The sequence below is a fragment of the Urocampus carinirostris genome, unplaced genomic scaffold (assembly GCF_059441175.1).
Source record: "Urocampus carinirostris isolate Australia breed hairy pipefish unplaced genomic scaffold, RoL_Ucar_1.0 HiC_scaffold_25, whole genome shotgun sequence".
Lineage (NCBI taxonomy): Eukaryota > Metazoa > Chordata > Actinopteri > Syngnathiformes > Syngnathidae > Urocampus > Urocampus carinirostris.
Window position 1 is genome coordinate 382501 of NW_028283132.1, and position 15000 is coordinate 397500.

The 15000-nt window shown below is 59.3% G+C and overlaps 1 non-coding gene across 1 annotated transcript; it reads left to right on the forward strand.

The window, feature by feature from the left end:
• Positions 1–11925: 11925 nt before the first annotated feature.
• LOC148345794 (18S ribosomal RNA) lies at positions 11926–13912 on the forward strand. The gene has a single exon (XR_015848499.1). It is a non-coding gene; the product is annotated as an 18S ribosomal RNA (ribosomal RNA).
• The last annotated feature ends 1088 nt before the right edge of the window (positions 13913–15000 follow it).

Here is a 15000-nt window from a genome sequence, read left to right on the forward strand (position 1 = left end):
CACAAGAGGCGGCAGCCAGTCCCCAAACGCAAGCTCCCGCGAGCCCCTGGTGACCCGACGAGCGAAAATTCCCCCCAACCAGCGCAAGTCCCTAACCCAAGCCGGAAGACGAACCACAAGAGGCGGCAGCCAGTCCCCAAACGCAAGCCAGGGACCGGCCCACAGGAGGCTGCAGCCAGTCCCCAAACACAAGCCGGGGACCGGCCCACAAGAGGCGGCAGCCAGTCCCCAAACGCAAGCTCCCGCGAGCCCCTGGTGACCCGACGAGCGAAAATTCCCCCCAACCAGCGCAAGTCCCTAACCCAAGCCGGAAGACGAACCACAAGAGGCGGCAGCCAGTCCCCAAACGCAAGCCAGGAGACGAACCACAAGAGGCGGCAGCCAGTCCCCAAACACCAGCCGGGGACCGGCCCACAAGAGGCGGCAGCCGGTCCCCAAACACCAGCCGGGGACCGGCCCACAGGAGGCGGCAGCCGGTCCCCAAACACCAGCCGGGGACCGGCCCACAGGAGGCGGCAGCCAGTCCCCAAACACTGGCCGGGGACCGGCCCACAAGAGGCGGCAGCCGGTCCCCAAACACCAGCCGGGGACCGGCCCACAGGAGGCGGCAGCCGGTCCCCAAACACCAGCCGGGGACCGGCCCACAAGAGGCGGCAGCCGGTCCCCAAACACCGGCCGGGGACCGGCCCACAGGAGGCGGCAGCCGGTCCCCAAACACCGGCCGGGGACCGGCCCACAGGAGGCGGCAGCCGGTCCCCAAACACCAGCCGGGGACCGGCCCACAAGAGGCGGCAGCCAGTCCCCAAACGCAAGCCAGGAGACGAACCACAAGAGGCGGCAGCCAGTCCCCAAACACCAGCCGGGGACCGGCCCACAAGAGGCGGCAGCCGGTCCCCAAACACCAGCCGGGGACCAGCCCACAAGAGGCGGCAGCCGGTCCCCAAACACCGGCCGGGGACCGGCCCACAGGAGGCGGCAGCCGGTCCCCAAACACCAGCCGGGGACCGGCCCACAAGAGGCGGCAGCCGGTCCCCAAACACCAGCCGGGGACCGGCCCACAAGAGGCGGCAGCCGGTCCCCAAACACCGGCCGGGGACCGGCCCACAGGAGGCGGCAGCCGGTCCCCAAACACCAGCCGGGGACCGGCCCACAGGAGGCGGCAGCCGGTCCCCAAACACCGGCCGGGGACCGGCCCACAGGAGGCGGCAGCCGGTCCCCAAACACCAGCCGGGGACCGGCCCACAGGAGGCGGCAGCCGGTCCCCAAACACCAGCCGGGGACCGGCCCACAAGAGGCGGCAGCCGGTCCCCAAACACCGGCCGGGGACCGGCCCACAGGAGGCGGCAGCCGGTCCCCAAACACCGGCCGGGGACCGGCCCACAGGAGGCGGCAGCCGGTCCCCAAACACCAGCCGGGGACCGGCCCACAGGAGGCGGCAGCCGGTCCCCAAACACCAGCCGGGGACCGGCCCACAAGAGGCGGCAGCCAGTCCCCAAACACCAGCCGGGGACCGGCCCACAAGAGGCGGCAGCCGGTCCCCAAACACCAGCCGGGGACCGGCCCACAAGAGGCGGCAGCCGGTCCCCAAACACCGGCCGGGGACCGGCCCACAGGAGGCGGCAGCCGGTCCCCAAACACCAGCCGGGGACCGGCCCACAGGAGGCGGCAGCCGGTCCCCAAACACCGGCCGGGGACCGGCCCACAGGAGGCGGCAGCCGGTCCCCAAACACTGGCCGGGGAGTGGCACAAATTCTAAGTCCCACGAGCCCCTGGTGACCCGACAATCGGACTTAGTGCAATTTTCCAAGTGCTGCAAGCCAATGTTGGCCCGACAAGTCCCCAAACGGCAGCCCGGTTTTGAGCCACTAGTGTCGGCCTATAAGTCCCCAAACACCGGCCCGGTTTTACGACCACTAGTCCCCCAACACTAGCCCGGGATTCAGCCACTAGTGGCGGGCACGATTCCCCAAACACCGGTCCGATAATACGCGCGCATATCCCCAAACACCGGCCCGATAATACGCGCGCAATTCCCCAAACACCGGCCCGATAATACGCGCACAATTCCCCAAACACCGGCGCGGATTTCAGCCACTATTGGCGGGCACAAGTCCCCCAACACTAGCCCGGGATTCAGCCACTAGTGGCGGGCACGATTCCCCAAACACCGGTCCGATAATACGCGCGCATATCCCCAAACACCGGCCCGATAATACGCGCACAATTCCCCAAACACCGGCGCGGATTTCAGCCACTATTGGCGGGCACAAGTCCCCCAACACTAGCCCGGGATTCAGCCACTAGTGGCGGGCACGATTCCCCAAACACCGGTCCGATAATACGCGCGCATATCCCCAAACACCGGCCCGATAATACGCGCACAATTCCCCAAACACCGGCGCGGATTTCAGCCACTATTGGCGGGCACAAGTCCCCCAACACTAGCCCGGGATTCAGCCACTAGTGGCGGGCACGATTCCCCAAACACCGGTCCGATAATACGCGCGCATATCCCCAAACACCGGCCCGATAATACGCGCACAATTCCCCAAACACCGGCGCGGATTTCAGCCACTATTGGCGGGCACAAGTCCCCCAACACTAGCCCGGGATTCAGCCACTAGTGGCGGGCACGATTCCCCAAACACCGGTCCGATAATACGCGCGCATATCCCCAAACACCGGCCCGATAATACGCGCACAATTCCCCAAACACCGGCGCGGATTTCAGCCACTATTGGCGGGCACAAGTCCCCAAACACTAGCCAAGTTCTCAGCCACTAGTGGCGGGCACAATTCCCCAAACACCGGTCCGATAATACGCGCGCATATCCCCAAACACCGGCCCGATAATACGCGCACAATTCCCCAAACACCGGTCCGATAATACGCGCGCATATCCCCAAACACCGGCCCGATAATACGCGCACAATTCCCCAAACACCGGCGCGGATTTCAGCCACTATTGGCGGGCACAAGTCCCCCAACACTAGCCCGGGATTCAGCCACTAGTGGCGGGCACGATTCCCCAAACACCGGTCCGATAATACGCGCGCATATCCCCAAACACCGGCCCGATAATACGCGCACAATTCCCCAAACACCGGCGCGGATTTCAGCCACTATTGGCGGGCACAAGTCCCCAAACACTAGCCAAGTTCTCAGCCACTAGTGGCGGGCACAATTCCCCAAACACCGGTCCGATAATACGCGCGCATATCCCCAAACACCGGCCCGATAATACGCGCACAATTCCCCAAACACCGGCGCGGATTTCAGCCACTATTGGCGGGCACAAGTCCCCCAACACTAGCCCGGGATTCAGCCACTAGTGGCGGGCACAATTCCCCAAACACCGGTCCGATAATACGCGCGCATATCCCCAAACACCGGCCCGATAATACGCGCACAATTCCCCAAACACCGGCGCGGATTTCAGCCACTATTGGCGGGCACAAGTCCCCCAACACTAGCCCGGGATTCAGCCACTAGTGGCGGGCACGATTCCCCAAACACCGGTCCGATAATACGCGCGCATATCCCCAAACACCGGCCCGATAATACGCGCACAATTCCCCAAACACCGGCGCGGATTTCAGCCACTATTGGCGGGCACAAGTCCCCCAACACTAGCCCGGGATTCAGCCACTAGTGGCGGGCACGATTCCCCAAACACCGGTCCGATAATACGCGCGCATATCCCCAAACACCGGCCCGATAATACGCGCACAATTCCCCAAACACCGGCGCGGATTTCAGCCACTATTGGCGGGCACAAGTCCCCCAACACTAGCCCGGGATTCAGCCACTAGTGGCGGGCACGATTCCCCAAACACCGGTCCGATAATACGCGCGCATATCCCCAAACACCGGCCCGATAATACGCGCACAATTCCCCAAACACCGGCGCGGATTTCAGCCACTATTGGCGGGCACAAGTCCCCAAACACTAGCCAAGTTCTCAGCCACTAGTGGCGGGCACAATTCCCCAAACACCGGTCCGATAATACGCGCGCATATCCCCAAACACCGGCCCGATAATACGCGCACAATTCCCCAAACACCGGCGCGGATTTCAGCCACTATTGGCGGGCACAAGTCCCCCAACACTAGCCCGGGATTCAGCCACTAGTGGCGGGCACGATTCCCCAAACACCGGTCCGATAATACGCGCGCATATCCCCAAACACCGGCCCGATAATACGCGCACAATTCCCCAAACACCGGCGCGGATTTCAGCCACTATTGGCGGGCACAAGTCCCCCAACACTAGCCCGGGATTCAGCCACTAGTGGCGGGCACGATTCCCCAAACACCGGTCCGATAATACGCGCGCATATCCCCAAACACCGGCCCGATAATACGCGCACAATTCCCCAAACACCGGCGCGGATTTCAGCCACTATTGGCGGGCACAAGTCCCCAAACACTAGCCAAGTTCTCAGCCACTAGTGGCGGGCACAATTCCCCAAACACCGGTCCGATAATACGCGCGCATATCCCCAAACACCGGCCCGATAATACGCGCACAATTCCCCAAACACCGGCGCGGATTTCAGCCACTATTGGCGGGCACAAGTCCCCCAACACTAGCCCGGGATTCAGCCACTAGTGGCGGGCACGATTCCCCAAACACCGGTCCGATAATACGCGCGCATATCCCCAAACACCGGCCCGATAATACGCGCACAATTCCCCAAACACCGGCGCGGATTTCAGCCACTATTGGCGGGCACAAGTCCCCCAACACTAGCCCGGGATTCAGCCACTAGTGGCGGGCACGATTCCCCAAACACCGGTCCGATAATACGCGCGCATATCCCCAAACACCGGCCCGATAATACGCGCACAATTCCCCAAACACCGGCGCGGATTTCAGCCACTATTGGCGGGCACAAGTCCCCAAACACTAGCCAAGTTCTCAGCCACTAGTGGCGGGCACAATTCCCCAAACACCGGTCCGATAATACGCGCGCATATCCCCAAACACCGGCCCGATAATACGCGCACAATTCCCCAAACACCGGCGCGGATTTCAGCCACTATTGGCGGGCACAAGTCCCCCAACACTAGCCCGGGATTCAGCCACTAGTGGCGGGCACGATTCCCCAAACACCGGTCCGATAATACGCGCGCATATCCCCAAACACCGGCCCGATAATACGCGCACAATTCCCCAAACACCGGCCCGGATTTCAGCCACTAGTGGCGGGCACAAGTCCCCAAACACTAGCCAAGTTCTCAGCCACTAGTGGCGGGCACGATTCCCCAAACACCGGTCCGATAATACGCGCGCATATCCCCAAACACCGGCCCGATAATACGCGCACAATTCCCCAAACACCGGCGCGGATTTCAGCCACTATTGGCGGGCACAAGTCCCCCAACACTAGCCCGGGATTCAGCCACTAGTGGCGGGCACGATTCCCCAAACACCGGTCCGATAATACGCGCGCATATCCCCAAACACCGGCCCGATAATACGCGCACAATTCCCCAAACACCGGCGCGGATTTCAGCCACTATTGGCGGGCACAAGTCCCCAAACACTAGCCAAGTTCTCAGCCACTAGTGGCGGGCACAATTCCCCAAACACCGGTCCGATAATACGCGCGCATATCCCCAAACACCGGCCCGATAATACGCGCACAATTCCCCAAACACCGGTCCGATAATACGCGCGCATATCCCCAAACACCGGCCCGATAATACGCGCGCATATCCCCAAACACCGGCGCGGATTTCAGCCACTATTGGCGGGCACAAGTCCCCCAACACTAGCCCGGGATTCAGCCACTAGTGGCGGGCACGATTCCCCAAACACCGGTCCGATAATACGCGCGCATATCCCCAAACACCGGCCCGATAATACGCGCACAATTCCCCAAACACCGGCGCGGATTTCAGCCACTATTGGCGGGCACAAGTCCCCCAACACTAGCCCGGGATTCAGCCACTAGTGGCGGGCACGATTCCCCAAACACCGGTCCGATAATACGCGCGCATATCCCCAAACACCGGCCCGATAATACGCGCACAATTCCCCAAACACCGGCGCGGATTTCAGCCACTAGTGGCGGGCACAAGTCCCCCAACACTAGCCCGGGATTCAGCCACTAGTGGCGGGCACAATTCCCCAAACACCGGTCCGATAATACGCGCGCATATCCCCAAACACCGGCCCGATAATACGCGCACAATTCCCCAAACACCGGCGCGGATTTCAGCCACTATTGGCGGGCACAAGTCCCCCAACACTAGCCCGGGATTCAGCCACTAGTGGCGGGCACGATTCCCCAAACACCGGTCCGATAATACGCGCGCATATCCCCAAACACCGGCCCGATAATACGCGCACAATTCCCCAAACACCGGCGCGGATTTCAGCCACTATTGGCGGGCACAAGTCCCCCAACACTAGCCCGGGATTCAGCCACTAGTGGCGGGCACGATTCCCCAAACACCGGTCCGATAATACGCGCGCATATCCCCAAACACCGGCCCGATAATACGCGCGCATATCCCCAAACACCGGCCCGATAATACGCGCACAATTCCCCAAACACCGGCCCGGATTTCAGCCACTAGTGGCGGGCACAAGTCCCCCAACACTAGCCCAGTTCTCAGCCACTAGTGGCGGGCACAATTCCCCAAACACCGGTCCGATAATACGCGCGCATATCCCCAAACACCGGCCCGATAATACGCGCACAATTCCCCAAACACCGGCGCGGATTTCAGCCACTATTGGCGGGCACAAGTCCCCCAACACTAGCCCGGGATTCAGCCACTAGTGGCGGGCACGATTCCCCAAACACCGGTCCGATAATACGCGCGCATATCCCCAAACACCGGCCCGATAATACGCGCACAATTCCCCAAACACCGGCGCGGATTTCAGCCACTATTGGCGGGCACAAGTCCCCCAACACTAGCCCGGGATTCAGCCACTAGTGGCGGGCACGATTCCCCAAACACCGGCCCGATAATACGCGCAATAATACGCGCGCATATCCCCAAACACCGGCCCGATAATATGCGCACAATTCCCCAAACACCGGCCCGGATTTCAGCCACTATTGGCGGGCACAAGTCCCCCAACACTAGCCCGGGATTCAGCCACTAGTGGCGGGCACGATTCCCCAAACACCGGTCCGATAATACGCGCGCATATCCCCAAACACCGGCCCGATAATACGCGCACAATTCCCCAAACACCGGCCCGGATTTCAGCCACTAGTGGCGGGCACAAGTCCCCAAACACTAGCCAAGTTCTCAGCCACTAGTGGCGGGCACAAATCCCCAAACACCGGTCCGATAATACGCGCGCATATCCCCAAACACCGGCCCGATAATACGCGCACAATTCCCCAAACACCGGCGCGGATTTCAGCCACTATTGGCGGGCACAAGTCCCCCAACACTAGCCCGGGATTCAGCCACTAGTGGCGGGCACGATTCCCCAAACACCGGTCCGATAATACGCGCGCATATCCCCAAACACCGGCCCGATAATACGCGCACAATTCCCCAAACACCGGCCCGGATTTCAGCCACTAGTGGCGGGCACAAGTCCCCAAACACTAGCCAAGTTCTCAACCTTCAGCTGAGTATATGGCCTCCGAAAGGCCCATACATTCAGACGGGTCCATGTATTTTCAGCGACAGCCGCAGTACCGCCAAAATCCATGCAGCGGCGCTGGATTTATGGCCTCCGAAAGGCCCATTCATTCAGACGGGTCCATGTATTTTCAGCGACAGCCGCAGTACCGCCAAAATCCATGCAGAGGCGCTGAGTTTATGGCCTCCGAAAGGCCCATTCATTCAGACGGGTCCATGTATTTTCAGCGACAGCAGCAGTACCGCCAAAATCCATGCAGCGGCGCTGTATTTATGGCCTCCGAAAGGCCCATTCATTACCAACGGGGCTGCAGTAGCATCCCGCGGCCACGCAGGGGCAGATATTGTGAGGGAATTACATGGTAGTGGACGGAGCGCCCATGCATTTCCAATGGGAGTGCAGTACCTCAAAAATCCGCTCCAAGCCACCGAACTTGAGGGCCCGACGTTCCCTCAACACTAGCCCAGTGCAATCGACATTTCGTTCTGTGTACATTGTTACACAGAATGACAATACAAGGGAATTATTATTATTATTATTATTATTATTATGTATTCAGCCACTAGTGGCGGGCACAATACCCCAAACACTGGCCCGGCGCTGGCTGAGTTTATGGCCTCCGAAAGGCCCATACATTCAGACGGGTCCATGTATTTTCAGTTTTCCGTAGCAGGTGTGATTGTTTGTTTAATTAGGTAGTTTGTGTTGGTGACGGTGTTCCTAACTGTGGTGGCTTGTTTGTAGAATGTGGGGCCCTGCGTTTGTGTTATGTTGATTTCTGGTAATTTACTTTTTACTAAGTAGTCTTTCAGGTTTTTGTTTCTTTTAAAGGCTGAGATGATTTTGTAATCTTGGATTATGCTTGTGTTCTGTAGTGTCTGATTTATATTTTGTCCATTCATTCAGACGGGTCCATGTATTTTCAGCGACAGCCGCAGTACCGCCAAAATCCATGCAGCGGCGCTGAGTTTATGGCCTCCGAAAGGCCCATTCATTCAGACGGGTCCATGTATTTTCAGCGACAGCCGCAGTACCGCCAAAATCCATGCAGCGGCGCTGGGTTTATGGAATCCGAAAGGCCCATTCATTCAGACGGGTCCATGTATTTTCAACGACAGCCGCAGTACCGCCAAAATCCATGCAGCGGCGCTGGATTTATGGCCTCCGAAAGGCCCATTCATTCAGACGGGTCCATGTATTTTCAGCGACAGCCGCAGTACCGCCAAAATCCATGCAGAGGCGCTGAGTTTATGGCCTCCGAAAGGCCCATTCATTCAGACGGGTCCATGTATTTTCAGCGACAGCAGCAGTACCGCCAAAATCCATGCAGCGGCGCTGTATTTATGGCCTCCGAAAGGCCCATTCATTACCAACGGGGCTGCAGTAGCATCCCGCGGCCACGCAGGGGCAGATATTGTGAGGGAATTACATGGTAGTGGACGGAGCGCCCATGCATTTCCAATGGGAGTGCAGTACCTCAAAAATCCGCTCCAAGCCACCGAACTTGAGGGCCCGACGTTCCCTCAACACTAGCCCAGTGCAATCGACATTTCGTTCTGTGTACATTGTTACACAGAATGACAATACAAGGGAATTATTATTATTATTATTATTATTATTATGTATTCAGCCACTAGTGGCGGGCACAATACCCCAAACACTGGCCCGGCGCTGGCTGAGTTTATGGCCTCCGAAAGGCCCATACATTCAGACGGGTCCATGTATTTTCAGTTTTCCGTAGCAGGTGTGATTGTTTGTTTAATTAGGTAGTTTGTGTTGGTGACGGTGTTCCTAACTGTGGTGGCTTGTTTGTAGAATGTGGGGCCCTGCGTTTGTGTTATGTTGATTTCTGGTAATTTACTTTTTACTAAGTAGTCTTTCAGGTTTTTGTTTCTTTTAAAGGCTGAGATGATTTTGTAATCTTGGATTATGCTTGTGTTCTGTAGTGTCTGATTTATATTTTGTCCATTCATTCAGACGGGTCCATGTATTTTCAGCGACAGCCGCAGTACCGCCAAAATCCATGCAGCGGCGCTGAATTTATGGCCTCCGAAAGGCCCATTCATTCAGACGGGTCCATGTATTTTCAGCGACAGCCGCAGTACCGCCAAAATCCATGCAGAGGCGCTGAGTTTATGGCCTCCGAAAGGCCCATTCATTCAGACGGGTCCATGTATTTTCAGCGACAGCAGCAGTACCGCCAAAATCCATGCAGCGGCGCTGTATTTATGGCCTCCGAAAGGCCCATTCATTACCAACGGGGCTGCAGTAGCATCCCGCGGCCACGCAGGGGCAGATATTGTGAGGGAATTACATGGTAGTGGACGGAGCGCCCATGCATTTCCAATGGGAGTGCAGTACCTCAAAAATCCGCTCCAAGCCACCGAACTTGAGGGCCCGACGTTCCCTCAACACTAGCCCAGTGCAATCGACATTTCGTTCTGTGTACATTGTTACACAGAATGACAATACAAGGGAATTATTATTATTATTATTATTATTATGTATTCAGCCACTAGTGGCGGGCACAATACCCCAAACACTGGCCCGGCGCTGGCTGAGTTTATGGCCTCTGAAAGGCCCATACATTCAGACGGGTCCATGTATTTTCAGTTTTCCGTAGCAGGTGTGATTGTTTGTTTAATTAGGTAGTTTGTGTTGGTGACGGTGTTCCTAACTGTGGTGGCTTGTTTGTAGAATGTGGGGCCCTGCGTTTGTGTTATGTTGATTTCTGGTAATTTACTTTTTACTAAGTAGTCTTTCAGGTTTTTGTTTCTTTTAAAGGCTGAGATGATTTTGTAATCTTGGATTATGCTTGTGTTCTGTAGTGTCTGATTTATATTTTGTCCATTCATTCAGACGGGTCCATGTATTTTCAGCGACAGCCGCAGTACCGCCAAAATCCATGCAGCGGCGCTGGATTTATGGCCTCCGAAAGGCCCATTCATTCAGACGGGTCCATGTATTTTCAGCGACAGCCGCAGTACCGCCAAAATCCATGCAGAGGCGCTGAGTTTATGGCCTCCGAAAGGCCCATTCATTCAGACGGGTCCATGTATTTTCAGCGACAGCAGCAGTACCGCCAAAATCCATGCAGCGGCGCTGTATTTATGGCCTCCGAAAGGCCCATTCATTACCAACGGGGCTGCAGTAGCATCCCGCGGCCACGCAGGGGCAGATATTGTGAGGGAATTACATGGTAGTGGACGGAGCGCCCATGCATTTCCAATGGGAGTGCAGTACCTCAAAAATCCGCTAGAGGGCCCCGAACTTGAGGGCCCGGCGTTCCCTCAAGTGCCGATTTTATACCCCCTTCTCCAGCCGACAGCCAGAATTATATTAGGGACTCGCAATTTTGAGAGGTGAGCACCAGGGCTAATCAGCGGCCACCCGTGACCATTGAGTCCGACAGAGCAGAGGCTAGGGGCGGCCTCGCATCTCGCAATTACCGAGGGAAGATGCCGGTTCTCGAAAAATTTCTAAGTTTTTCAAATTTTAAAGTATTGAAGTATTTAGGGCGCTTCCCGCGGCCCTGGCTTTTGCATGTACCCCTCTAAGCTCCGGTTCTCGAAAAATGTCTAAGTTTTTCAAACTTTAAAGTATTGAAGCCGGACTTCCGCGGAGGCTGACAGGGGGCCTCCATCGAAGCACCCTTCACCCCCGGGTGAGCCGGCGTCGGCCCACGGGCCTGCCGGTTCCCCAACTGAGCGATTGGCACACGAGACCCGCCTCGGAGGGCCCACGTCGGCCGGCGCAAGCCGGTGTTCGGAGCGTGCGGCTCCTCCGGCTTTGCGGGTCAAGCTCCAGCGCCGAGGATACTAGGCAAACGTTGGGCCCCCCCGAGCCGAGTGGATACCCGCCTCAGAAAGAGCTGGGGCGGTACGTACGGACGGCCTCACTAAGAGGGAACGGAAGCTACTAAAGCACACGTATAACTGTCCGATGTGCGAACGAAAGTGAGGCCGGACGAATCCGATACGAGTTACGAGTGAGGCGGGATCCACGGCTGGCACTCGCGGGGCCCTCTTGCGAAACCATGCCTCGGCGTGAACCTTTTGGCGGCAGAACCAAGACGAACCGAGGTCGAGCTTCCGTCTCGAGCCACACCCAGACGTCCGACCGTCGCGGAGCCCGACGCCACGCGTGCTAGGGCTCCGCGCGAAACATCGTTTCACGACACCCGCTCGTCAGCCCGTCCGAACGTATACGAGTGTCGCGCGGCCCCCCGGGCCCGGCTGTAGCCACAGCCTCGTCCCGGACCAGGGCCGCACCGCCACCAGCAGCGCCCCCCCGGCGGCAGACGCACTCTGGTTGATCCTGCCAGTAGCATATGCTTGTTTTCAAGATTAAGCCATGCATGTCTAAGTACGAATGGCCAGTACAGTGAAACTGCGAACGGCTCATTAAATCAGTTATGGTTCCTTTGATCGCTCCACCGTTACTTGGATAACTGTGGCAAATCCAGAGCTAATACATGCAAACGAGCGCCGACTCGCGGGCGGGGCTCCGGCCTCGCCCCGGGGACGCGTGCATTTATCAGACACAAAAACCCACGCGGTGTCCGGCGGGCGGGGGCTCAGCCGTCGCGCGCGTCCCCCGCGTCCGGCCTCCGCCTCTCCGGGCGGGGGCGTAAGCGGCGCGGGCGGCTCCGCGCGCGCCGGTCCTCGTTCCGCCGGCCCGGCCCCCCCTTTGTGTTGACTCAGGATAACCTCGTGCCGATCGCTCGCCCACCCGAGGCGGCGACGACTCATTCGAATGTCTGCCCTATCAACTTTCGATGGTAGACTCTGCGCCTACCATGGTGACCACGGGTAACGGGGAATCAGGGTTCGATTCCGGAGAGGGAGCATGAGAAACGGCTACCACATCCAAGGAAGGCAGCAGGCGCGCAAATTACCCACTCCCGACACGGGGAGGTAGTGACGAAAAATAACAATACGGGACTCGTTCGAGTCTCCGTAATTGGAATGAGCCGAACACAAACCCATCGGCCAGCATCCATTGGAGGGCAAGTCTGGTGCCAGCAGCCGCGGTAATTCCAGCTCCAATAGCGTATTTTAAAGTTGCTGCAGTTAAAAAGCTCCTAGTTGGACCCCGGGACGCGAGCTGACGGTCCGCCGCGAGGCGTGCATCCGTCTGTCCCAGCCCCTGCCTCTCGGCAAAAGCCCCCGTGATGCCCTTCGCTGGGTGTCACTCGCGGGGCCCGAAGCGTTTACTTTGAGGAAATTAGAGTGTTCAAAGCAGGCCACACGGCCGCCCCTGCATATCGCAGCTGGGAATAATGGAATAGGACTCCGGTTCTATTTTGTGGGTTGTCATGAACTGGGGCCATGATTAAGAGGGACGGCCGGGGGCATTCGTACTGCGCCGCTAGAGGTGAAATTCTTGGACCGGCGCAAGACGGACGAGAGCGAAAGCATTTGCCAAGAATGTTTTCATTAATCAAGAACGAAAGTCGGAGGTTCGAAGACGATCAGATACCGTCCTAGTTCCGACCATAAACGATGCCGACTCGCGATCCGGCGGCGTTATTCCCATGACCCGCCGAGCAGCACCCGGGAAACCGACCAAGTGTCTGGGTTCCGGGGGGAGTATTGTTGCAAAGCTGAAACTTAAAGGAATTGACGGAAGGGCACCACCAGGAGTGGAGCATGCGGCTTAATTTGACTCAACACGGGAAACCTCACCCGGCCCGGACACGGAAAGGATTGACAGATTGAAGGCTCTTTCTCGATACCGTGGGTGGTGGTGCATGGCCGTTCGTAGTTGGTGGAGCGATTTGTCTGGTTAATTCCGATAACGAACGAGACTCAAACATACTAAATAGTACCGCGGCCCCCCGCGCGGTCGGCGGCAGAAAACTTCTTAGAGGGACAAGTGGCTCTCAGCCACACGAGAATGAGCAATAACAGGTCTGTGATGCCCTTAGATGTCCGGGGCTGCACGCGCGCCACACTGAGCGTATAAGCGCGTCGTCTATCCCCGCGCCGGCAGGCGCGGGTAATCCTATGAACCCCGCTCGTGACAGGGCCTGGGGATTGCAATTATTTCCCACCAACGAGGAATTCCCAGTAAGCGCGGGTCATTAGCCTGCGTTGATTAAGTCCCTGCCCTTTGTACACACCGCCCGTCGCTACTACCGATCGGATGGCTTAGTGAGGTCCTCGGATAGTCCCCGCCGGGGCCGGCCCCGGCTCCGGCGGTGTGCCAGAAGACGGTCGAACTTGACTATCTAGAGGAAGTAAAAGTCGTAACAAGGTTTCTGTAGGTGAACCTGCAGAAGGATCATTAACGTACGAGCGGCAGCAGATCCGCCTCGGTACACCCCCGACGAGCCAGACGCCGAGGGCGGCGGGTCGTCGCAGGCGGAGGAAGAGGGTAGACCGGGACGGGACGGGACGGGGGGCGCGGCGCGGGTCACTCCCGGGCCGCGCGTCGGAGCGAGTTCGGCGGGCGCCACGCGGCGCGGCGCGACGCGAGAAAAGGCGGCGGGCGATGTCGCGCTACCTCCGTGCGAGCGGGGTAGCGCGCTCGTCCGACGACCCCAGTAGCGCGGCGCGGCGCGACGACAGGCGACCGCCAGCGACGGGCGAAAGGCGGCGGCCGTGCGCGGGACCCCCGTAACCGGGGAATCCCCCTCTGCCGACGACCCTAGCTCGGCGCGGTTCTCGCGCTTCCGGCGCGCGCTTCCGGGGCGGCACTCGCCTCGACGACCTCCCGTCCTTTAAAGGTAACGGTTCGGGCCGGCGCCCCGGCGTCCGTCCGCCCGTCGGTGTCGCGTGTCCGTGCGGCGCGGGGCTGCTCTCGGCGAGGGTCGCCGAGCAAGCGGATCCCCGCACGGATCACAACGGCCGTATGGCGGCGGCGTCGGGACGCCCGCCCGAGACGAAGGTTCAGGGCGACGAAACGGTGCTCCCACCGGCTACCTTTTTCCCCGGCCAAACGCGTCCGTCGGCCGGAGCCCTCGAGGGGCCGCGTAGCGCGCGCGTGGGCCGGCCCCCGGACACCGGAGTCCCTCCCGGGGCTCCGGACACCGGGGGTTCGGTTCCGCGCGGTCCGCCGCGGTCTCCTCTGTCCATCCATAGTCCGGGCAGGCCGCGGCCGGGTCGGGGGCCAGTCCCCCCTCGGTGTCAGCGCGGTCGCGCCGCCCTTGTAAACCAAACCCACTCGCTGACGGGTAGCAACACCCAAAGCGTCGCTTCGCGGCGCGGCGGGGCTTCCAAGTCGGATGGCCTTCCGGGGTCCGGGTAGGAGACGCCGGGGGCCGGCCTCAGCGCCGAGCCCCCGACCTACCCGGCGAGTCCGGTCGCCGAGTCGTGTCAGGCCCGAGCGGGAGACGCCGGGCGCCGGCCTCAGCGCCGAGCGCCCGACCTACCCGG